This window comes from Brassica napus, chromosome C1, assembly GCF_020379485.1.
Source record: "Brassica napus cultivar Da-Ae chromosome C1, Da-Ae, whole genome shotgun sequence".
NCBI lineage: Eukaryota > Viridiplantae > Streptophyta > Magnoliopsida > Brassicales > Brassicaceae > Brassica > Brassica napus.
In genome coordinates this window covers 12,802,580-12,813,675 of record NC_063444.1, presented here as the reverse complement: position 1 = coordinate 12,813,675, position 11,096 = coordinate 12,802,580, and the positions used below count along the sequence as shown (strand labels likewise).

General features: G+C 35.9%; 1 long non-coding RNA gene across 2 annotated transcripts; it reads right to left on the bottom strand.

Annotated features, from left to right (window-relative positions):
• Window positions 1-8,370: 8,370 nt before the first annotated feature.
• LOC125580130 lies at window positions 8,371-10,019 on the bottom strand. Of its 2 annotated transcripts, none has more exons than XR_007317852.1 (2): window positions 9,594-10,019; window positions 8,371-9,173 (listed from the first exon to the last, which is right to left on the bottom strand). It is a non-coding gene; the product is annotated as an uncharacterized LOC125580130 (long non-coding RNA). The 2 variants fall into 2 exon arrangements; XR_007317851.1 differs by having other exon boundaries at window positions 8,371-9,156.
• Window positions 10,020-11,096: the final 1,077 nt, after the last annotated feature.

Genomic DNA, 11,096 nt, shown 5'->3' with positions numbered 1-11,096 from the left:
TGTTTTATCTCTTGACCATAACTAAAAGTTGTTTTAAAAAGATCTTAGAGTATTGTCAGGATATGTAGTGGCTGCGATGGATCTCTCTATATACATATAAGCGCTTATTGATGTGCATTAAAGTGTTAGTTACATACTACTTGTATGTATGGAAATGCGAAGAGATATATTTAACAAAGTGAAGTGTTTTGAGTGCAGGGACACGTGGCGCGACGACAGCCTTCGACTTTCTGAAGTGGCCTAGGAGTGAAGAAAACTCTTCTCTATATATATAGATAAGCGCTTATTGATGTGCATTAAAGTTTCAGTTACATACTACTTGTATGTATGAAAATGCGATGAGATATATTCATTTAACAAAGTGATGTGTTTTGAATGCAGGGACACGTGGCGCGACGACATGCTTCGACTTTCTGACGTGGCATCCTATGTGGATGGCCTAGGAGTGAAGAAAATTCTTCTCTATATATATAGATAAGCGCTTATTTATGTGCATTAAAGTGTCAGTTACATACTACTTGTATGTATGAAAATGCGAAGAGATATATTCATTTAACAAAATGATGTGTTTTAAATACAAGGACATATGGTACGACGACAGCTTTCAATTTTCTGACGTGGCATCTTATGTGGATGGCATAGGAGCGAAGAAAACTTTTTATATATATATATATATATATAGATTAAAAGCAAGCAGTCTGGTGATAGTGGTAATAGAAGAATTTGGAGTAAAACGTATATTCATCGGTTCTGCATTCGGTTATTGGAAAGATTAAATTGTCATTTGCGTGTACACACGATATAAAATCATGTATCTTATCCAGAAAACACAAGATTGATTAATTACTCGTCAATATTAATCTCTTGACAGATTATTTTGTCATAGATCCAGTTACCCAAAATTATATATATACACATATATATATATATATATATATATATATATATATAAAGAAACTTTTATAGGTACACAATAATACATTATAGAATGTACCAGTGTTTTCTAGAAAAGTGGTTTTAAACCACTTTTTCATTCTTGGGAGTTCGAAAGTAGTCGTACTAGGTCGAATAACATATTGAGGATTGGCCATTAAGCTAAATTAATTGAAGTTAATAGCTTCAAATCTAAAAACATTTATATCAAAGATTTTAAAATTTCCAACAAAACAATAATAGAAAGTACTCCCACTTCTTTGGTTGGCATCTGATGTGCACCTGCAAAAACTTGGTGAGTTATTTAGTGAAATATTTGATTGTTATAAATTAATTGGTGGATGTCCATAATCGGTCCAGTCCATAACCGGTCCATACACTTAGATAGAGAGACGGTCCAACCCTAGAGAGAGAGAGGCGGCCGCGAGATTTGGAGAGGAGAGAGAGGCGGCTACAACTTGTCTATTTCCTAATTCGTTTATGTTTATGATTTATAATCTTTCCTATTATTGTATTTCCATTTATCTCTCTTGTAACCCCTATATAAAGGGAACACTTATTCATTAATAATATACAGAAACTTACAGTTCTAAATCCTTAAGTTTACAACATGTTATCAGCACGATAGTCTCTAACACTCTGAGCCTAAAACCAAATCAACAAAACCCTAAAACCCTAAAACAAAAAAGGAACCTGCCTTGGAACTTCAAAGAGACTGTTCTCCCAAACCGCGAGGACCCAGAAAACGATCAAGATATCAAATCGAAGCCCTTGCCGAGACGAATCAGTCAGTGTAAACCGCTTGTCGATCTGACCACGGACGCGCCCTCATGCACAGATACAGTGCGCGCCATTTTGCTTTGGAACCCTAATCCGAACACGACAATACCGACGAACCCTAATCCGTTCGCGACTCCGTTCCAGCTCGTGTCCACCTGATCAGATCCAGCCCCAAGGCGTTCCTGATCCTAATTTCCGGATCCGTAAGTTTTATTAATAACTATTTCAAAAATAGTAATATCTATATATAAAAAACTAACTTTATTTAGTATATTTTTATTTTTATAACAGTATATGTAAATTTTATGTAAATTTTGTAATATTATACATAGAAATAATAAAAAACATTTTTATAAAATTTTTATTTTTAAATTATTTTTAATATTTTATATATATATTATTATCATTATTTTATTTATTTTAAGGATCCAAATTCGGATCCGGATATCCGCCGGATATTACAATTTTTAGAAGGATATCCGACACCCGGATATCCGACACCCGAATATCCGAGAACCCCGGATCCGGATAAGGATAATAAAATTATGGATCCGCCGGATAAGGATCCGGATCCGGATACCTTAAAATTGCCCGGATATCCGATCCGTACCAGGCCTAATTCATACCATAACTTAATTACATTGATTGATTGCAATTACACTTAGAACTTATTCTAGAATGGTGTTGAATTGAATCAAATAGCCGTGTGGCTTGATCTTTGTTTGGTCGATAGGTTTGCTTGTTTTGATTGCATCATGAACTGATAGAAACAACACATGTTAGGATTGCAATTACACGACAAACTAAATGCATAAAAACGAACTAGTTTGCATCCATGGCCGTGCAGCTTGCTCATTGGCCGTGAGGCATAGATCTTGGCTGTGAAGGCTTGTTTGATTGTTTGAACATAAAACCCTAATCGTTTAAACATTAAAAACTATTCCTAAAAGATCTAAAAATATTAATCTATAACTTCAAATGTCGAAAATCAACAACCTTGATTTCGCTGCTCTAAATCTATCTGGAGAAAATTACCTTCAGTGGGCGCTCGATGCTAAGATCATCTTGAAATCCAAGGGTCTCGGTGAATGTATCACCGAGAAACATAATGAAAATGAAAATGATCGATACAGAGCCATCTTGATCATTCGTCATCATCTAGCTGAGAGTCTCAAGGATCAATATCTAACCATTGAGAATCCACTAGATCTTTGGACTGAATTGAAATCGAGATATGATCACCAGAGAACAGTGATCTTACCAAAAGTTCGGTTTGATTGGACGAATCTGAGGATCCAAGACTATAAGTCGGTGGACGAATATAACTCTGCTCTGTTTAAGATTGTTTCTAAAATGAAACTGTGTGGTGAAAGTATTACGGAACAGGATATGCTTGAGAAAACCTTTTCCACTTTCCATGCAAGCAATGTGCTGTTACAACAACGGTACCGAGAGAAAGGTTTCAAAACCTATGCTAATCTTATTTCTTGTCTCTTGCTCGCTGAGCAGAACAATGAATTACTAATGAGAAACAGTCAGATGAGACCACTTGGATCAGCTCCACTGCCTGATGCACACGCTACAGAGGACAATAAAGAGTCCAATCACGTCCAAGGTAACGGCCAGTATGGCCGTGGTCGAGACAAATCGAACGGACGTGGCCGCGGTCGAAGATCCTTTGGCCGCGGGGGAGTAAATGGTCGAGATCATGGACGGGACTGTGGCTCATTTAGAAGAGGCCATGGTCGTGGCCGTGGATCTTCTTTCAAACCCCAACACTCGACTAAATCAGAGAATTACGTGTGCCATAGATGTGGAATGAGCAATCATTGGGCTAAGACTTGTAGGACTCCCAAGCATCTTGTTGACCTCTATCAAGAGAGTCTGAAAGGGAAGAATCCTGAAGCCCATATGACTTACCAAGATGATGAAAATGACTTCAATCATGAGAAGGACAATCTTATGGATTATGAAACTTCAGATTGTCTAACAAAAAAAAACTATACATGCATTCTCTATTGATCTAAAGTATGCCAAGATCAGTATGATAGAGTCAATAGTCATGGTAACCAGAATGGTTTACCCACAAAATTATACACTTTATGGTATGACCGGATTGGCCATCCTGGTCCAAAACATGATGCGAAATTGATATTGGAAAGAGCAAAAAGAGTTATCCCATAGAATCTCACGTGTGTAGCATGAACACAAGGTAAACTCATTAGGCCATGATGTCCCAAAGCACTTAAAGATTATAGTATGTCCATGAGGGGGCAGTGAGGACAAATCCGCACATGTCGATACTATATATAGCTTGGCTGAATCCTTTTATAAATCTATATTGGCCATTACCGATAGGTCCAAACTCTCAGTCCAAGGCTTGGGGACACACGAATTTACATGCATCTTAACTAATATGCATCAGACCATTAAGTGAGCATAGATATTCCCATCTCAAATTTATTACGGGTCATGAGCCAGACATATAACATCTTGAGATATTTGGATAAGCCACCACAAATATATGTGCCGTCTAAGATGGATCCTTAGAAGAGGATGAGGATGGGGATATATGTTGGATATGAATCTCCCACAAATAATGAAGTACATTGAGCCAAATATGGGTGATCTATTTAGTGGCCAAGAACACGGATTGCAAAGTTTAATGGATCCGACTATCCAACATTAAGGGGAGAAAATAATAAGCTGGTAAGAGAAACAGAATGGCATCGACCATCATTGTCTTGGCAAGATCCTCGGACTAAAGAATATGAAATAGACGGCCAAAGATTTTACATTTACAAAGCTAGCTAATCAAATGCCAGACAGATTTGCTGACTCGAAAAAGAATGACTAAGTCATATATAAACCAGCTTGTAAAGCACCAACTAAATTGATGTCCAAGAGAGACACAGTCAAGTTGCGACAGAGTCTATACAAGATAGACCAATAAGTTCCAAAGATAATAATCCTCGAAAACAAAAGAGAAAGGTGCATAGAATGATAAAACAAATCCGAGGTCAAGGAAACCATCCCAGACATAGAGATAAGGCTGGTCGGCTCTAAGGTACAGGTACTAAACAATGTAGCTTGGGACGCCAAGCTGCAAAGTATTAAAGGTCCTGATAATAATGAATCTCAATCGATTATATCATGTCTGGAACATAATGGAACACTATAAGGAATGTCGACATAAGATGATACAAGGTAGCACTTGAATTTATGAATATAAGCGAGGATCATGAACCCACGTCAATATAAGAGTGCGCACTCGTAGAACAGATTGAATGGAAACGTGGGGTTAAATAGTTTAAAGAAGAAATACGTATTTGGCCATATGATTAAGACGCCATATGATGTTAAAATCCGTGGATATAAATGAGTCTTGTGACGAATAGAAATCGTGAGATATAAAGCTAATGTTGTACAAGATTCTCACAAAGACCACTAATAGATTATGGGGAGATATACTCCCATGTGGTGGATGCAACTACTTTTAAGAATTCTCATAAGTCTGGCTATATAAGAGAGAAAATTAGACTTGCAGCAAACTGATGTAGTGACTGCATATTTATATGGTCCACTGGATAATGAAAGTACTAGAGGGTATTGAGCTGAATGTACAGCAAGTTCTCGAGAACAATATTGATAATCATTGAAATATAAGATCTGAATATCCTAGGAACCTCTGGATACAATTTCCCAAACGGTTGAATACCTTAAGAAAGAATTCGAGATGAAAGATCTCGGAAACCAAAATTTTGTTTGAGATTACAACTTGAGTACATAAATGATGGGATCCTTGTGCATCAGATGACATACACTGAAAAGGTACTCAAGAGATTCAATATGGCCGATTGCCATTCTCTGACCAGTCCCATGGTCGTTAGGTCTCTCGGCCTGGACACTGACCCATTCCGTCTCAAGATGGACAATGAAGATGACCTAGGTCCCGAAATGCCATATTTCAGTGCCATAGGAGCTTTAATGTACTTGGCAACTCACACACGGCCTGATATAAGCTTTGCCATGAACCTACTATCTAGGTTTAGCTCCTGTCCGACCCAGAGGCAATGGAACGGGATCAAACATGTTCTTTGTTACCTGCAAGGAATGAAAGACTTAGGTCTATATTATACTAATCATAACAAAGATGGTTTAGTTGGCTTTGCTGATGCTGGTTATTTATCAGATCCACATCAAGTTCGATCACAAACAAGATATGTCTTTACACATGGAGGTACGGCCATATCATGGCGTTCCATGAAACAAGCCATCGCGGCCACTTCATCTAATCACTCGGAAATCTTGGCCATACATGAGGCCAGCCGCGAGTGTGTTTGGTTGAGGTCGATGACCCAACACGTCCGAGCTGATTGCGGGATGGCCGAGTGCAAAAAGCCAACTGTGATGTATGAGGACAATACTGCGTGCATTGCTCAGCTCAAGGACGGTTACATAAAAGGTGATAGGACGAAGCACATATTGCCTAAGTTCTTCTTTACTCACGAGCTTCAGAAAGCTGGTGAGGTCCAGGTTGTCCAAGTACGATCCAGTGACAATTCAGCTGATCTATTCACCAAGACACTTCCTACCTACACGTTCAGGAAGCTCATGCATCAGATTGGGATGCGTAGGCTGAAGGACCTCCACTGAGGTTCACATCAGGGGGAGTAGTACGTGTTGTACTCTTTTTTTTTCATCATGGTTTTGTCCCACTGGGTTTTCCTGATAAGGTTTTAATGAGGCAACATTAAGTGTATTACAATCCATGTATTGTTATGGCATCCAAGGGGGAGTGTTATAAATCAATTGGTGGATGTCCATAACCGGCCCGGTCCATAACCGGCTCGGTCCATAACCGGCTCATACACTTAGAGAGAGAGACGGCTCAACCTTAGAGAGAGAGAGGCAGCTACAACTTGCCTATTTCCTAATTCGTTTATGTTTATGATTTGTAATCTTTCTTATTATTGTATTTCTATTTATTTTCTTATAACCCCTATATAAAGGAAACAATTATTCATTAATAATATACAGAAACTTAGTGTTCTAAATCCTTATTTACAACATTGATTCGAATGTCAAAACAATTTTGCTAAAGTTAATTATTCTCACATCAAAGGAATACCAAAATGTCAAACCCAATAATCACTTTTAATTTTAATATCAGGGTTGCGGAATAAAATGATTCAAGCCTGCCGACAGAAAAAAATGATTCAAGCCTGCGTGAATAAATGCAGAATATTATTCTCACATTAAGGAATAATAAAATGTCGAAACCCATAGCATTTTAATTTCAATCCTATATCATGGTCGACGAATATCGTTATTCACGCTAAAGTGAACAGTACATGAACGACTTTTATGAAATATGTGGGATGGTTGATTCGTGACGGTGGGTTTTTAAAGGATTCTCGATTTGCAGAAGAAACTACATACTATTTGGTTGAGAACAGCAGTTTTTGAAAAAGGCTGATTCCGAGAATAGCCAAGCAAAACATTGTTCTATAACCTATTAAATTTTAACTAGGGGTTGGTCCGCCCTACGGGCGGGTAAGTTTACTATAAAATTCTGTATATTAAATTTTTTTTTGTCGACATATTAAAATATATTTTAATTTTAGAAAACATTTAAAATTTAATTCAGATTGAATATAATAATGTAATTTGTTTTCTAAGATAATATTGTAAATTTATTTGTTAACATTTAACGTTGAACAATTGTTATAATTTGTTTTCTAAAATCATACCTTATTTGTTATTTGAGTTTTTAAAAAATTTAAGATAGTGCATTAGGTTTGTATTTGGAATTGATGTGTGATAATGATGTTTGCCTTTTTAAAATGTTGTGCCCCAGGAAGTGTTGCATGAGGTCATTTGGAAGAGGAATTAAATGTGATGTGAGTGAGTTTGTACGCTTCTGAAACTGATTTATAGTAAACAATGCTGGTAGATTTGATTTGTATGAACAATTTGAATTGGAGAAGAAATGTTCGGCTAATATATTCCAAAATCTCTGCGGGCATTCAAGGATCTTTGTGTTGTTGATCGTTTAAGTTTAGAACCCATAGTTCGTTGAGTAATTGGTTTTTGTGTTCAAGTGTTTGTCATTGTTTTGCGTGGGATATTTATTTTGCAAAATAGTTGAGATTTATTCTTATATAAAGTGATTCTTAATAAATTTATGGCTAAACATTTGGCCTTACAATGTCTATTTTAGTTATTTCAATCTCATAGTGATGAGTTTTCTCCTTTTCGTAGCGGGATGATTGGTATAAGGAACGTTAATGATAAAAAAAAGTAACCTTAATGGCAATCTGAATTATATTTGATTGAATGATGATCGACATAACAAATTTGGATTTAGAAAGGTAGTAAAGTCTAGATCTAGCCATAGGGAAATGACAATGTTAAACCGATGGAGGCATCAGGAGGAAGCCAATGGTTTGTCAGCTCGATCAGTTGGTCTAAATGTTAAATTAGTAATGTCAATTAAAACCAAAGGTCCCTTTAGGAAAACATGAAAAAACTTTTGGAATGGAAGGTTTTGAACGTGGATTAGTCAGAGGAAGCTGTAGTCTGCTTAAACGATATTGTGTTTCCTATGTGTCTTCATCTCAAGTGTATTTATGACTGAAGATTCATATATTCAAAAAAAAAAAAATCTATTACATGTATTATTTATGTTGTTCATACAAATATTTTGAAGATCACTTCGTCTCAAAATTTTGGTCTGTAATTTGTTGCGAAGTAAACTAATAGTCTAATACTATTTGTTATTCAATACGAAGCTGAAGAAATTTTGTTTATTTGAAATTAGTAAAAACAAAAAAATGTTGAAACATGTATGTGAGTGTTGCAGGGAAATGGTAGCTATGTTGTGTTCAGACTGAACCCATAACTTTCTCATCTGCTTGTAGTAGGATGTCCTCGATTGTTTTTCCTTAAATTTTCTCTGTACATCCCCTTCCTTACAATGATGATGTCTCGGAACAACTTTTTGTTCTCTTCCCAGAAACATAGAAGCCATATGACAAAAGTACGTCTACACTGATGGTTTCAAATCGGGCTAAGGAAATCCTCTTGACCAACGCTCCGGAACCGGTTCCCATCAATATAAAAACTCTGCAAGCTCTTGTTCTTGAAAATTTAAGCTCCAACATACACAATTGCTTTGTCTTTAGCCCAGTTAATTAGCACCTCACTTCTCAAACAATCTCGTTCTGCTCCAGAACCTATCGGAACTGTCATGTCTTGATATGAGAAAAAGTTTTTGAAAAAACATTTTACCCATCTCTCAATGTCTAACACAAAGCTACATGTTTCTTATATTTGCTCTCAATGTGTCGTGTTGCAGAACGTGTACCAGATTTTGCTTGCAAAGTGACTGAAAAGAGCCAATACACCAGCTTGACTTAAAGTTGATAGCAAGAAAAGAGCCTACATAAAAAGCACAACTGATGACCAACTTAGACTTGACAGGCATATCCAATTCTTAATAAACTTCAGTAAATGCAGGAAAAGTAACATAACAACTTAGGGTCTCGTCTGTAAGCTCTCAATTCTGTTGAGAATTTGAGCAATGTTACTATCATTAGAAGATGAAAACTTAGAAAAATAAAATCCCGTATAAAACGCCAAACTAAAGATACGATTCACTACAGGTCATTAAAAGATGAAAGCTTTGAAAAATCAAATTCCGTAGAAAACGTACAGATGGTTTCATGCAATTCTGGAGTCCTAAATTTCTTCTTGTTCGATTTCCAGTGCTTATCTAAGCATACAGTAGTTAGAAATGTTCTCAATAACATCTAAGATAAAATTCAAAACCTTCAGAAACTGAACAGAAGAAAAAATCTATAATAATGAGAAAATACCCAGATTTGGTTTATTGTTGTCGCTTTGTCTTTCTTGGTATTTCGTAAAGAAATTGTCACAAGTCATGTACAGAGAATAGTTGATTACAAAGAAGAGATGAAGGATACTTAAATAAAATTTACTGGTGGTCTAGAGGCCATAAATGATAAGGTTTATGAAGAGGTATCAATGTGTTTCAGAAACGTTACAGGAAGGAGGTGTAGCCAGGTAGAGTTAGCAAAGCGACGGTAACCGTGGAATCGTAGAAAAATAATATGTCATGGCCCAAAAACTGGTAAGAGCCCCGATAACAACACGAAGAAAAAGTTAAAATAAAACACTAAGCCCAAATCAAGATTAATCAAAATGACATGGATGATTGCTGCAATATTAGTGGCTGATTTTTCCATCTGACATGGACATGCTTAGAAGGCTTCATATTCTTCTTTTAATAGTGTTAGATAATCAATATGCATAAATATAATTTTAAATTGTTTTTATTTTTGTCAACTTTTCAAATTGTTTTTAATACAAGAAATATAACAAATGTGATTTTCAATCGATAATTCTACGTGTATTACGAGGATTTACATATGACCGTTTTTATCACCATCATGGATTGTTTTCTAAAGATCAGTCGTAAAAGGTTTTACTTACACCATACTAAAAAAATGTCTAGTAATCTTTTTACATTAATATTATTTAGAATTTGGAACTCAAACATTTTCTTGTAATTAATGTTAATAAATTCCTGGTCAAACCATTGGATTAAGAGAGTTACTAAAAATTTTAAAACAACATTTTATCAAACTGTTTGTTAAATAGTTTATAGCCTTTAAATCTTAGGGGCAGTTAGGCTTTTAATGTAGTCATCGAACCTAATTATGTGGGGAAGCGAGTGTGTAGGCGCGCTGAGAATTCATTTGTTATTGATATATTGTGGATTTGTGGTATTGTACTGCTGAAGATGACAAAGATTGAGATTTAGGGTTTAACAAAAGGTGAAATATTCTCTCGTTTCTATATAATGTAGGTTTAATTTACAGCCGCCTAGGAAAAATACATAAATAATGGTTATTACTTATTTGAGATACATGATTGAACAGTTCACTATAACACGGTAATGTTTCACTGTAACACAAGAACAGTTTGCTATAGCAGAAAAACAGCTTAGAGACACTGCAACATCTTTCTCGGTTTCAGTAGTATCATCCGCCACATTTTCCGGAGTAAAAAAAGATAAAGATATAGTGCACAATGACTACTATATGTCCATGATATTGTCTTTTGAGCCGACGGCAAACCGTGGCGATTTGCACTGATTCGGCATGTTCCTCGGATTTTTTTCTTTAAAACGATTGTTTTGTAGGTTGTAAGCCCAGAATCACCTATTATATCATAGATATGCTTAATATATGTTCATATCGACAATTATCAACCAAAAACATCATGAAATCGTAAAAAAAAAAAAAAGGTGAAAAAGTGGCGGTAAAATCGCAGGTATGGAACTATGGAAGTTGAAG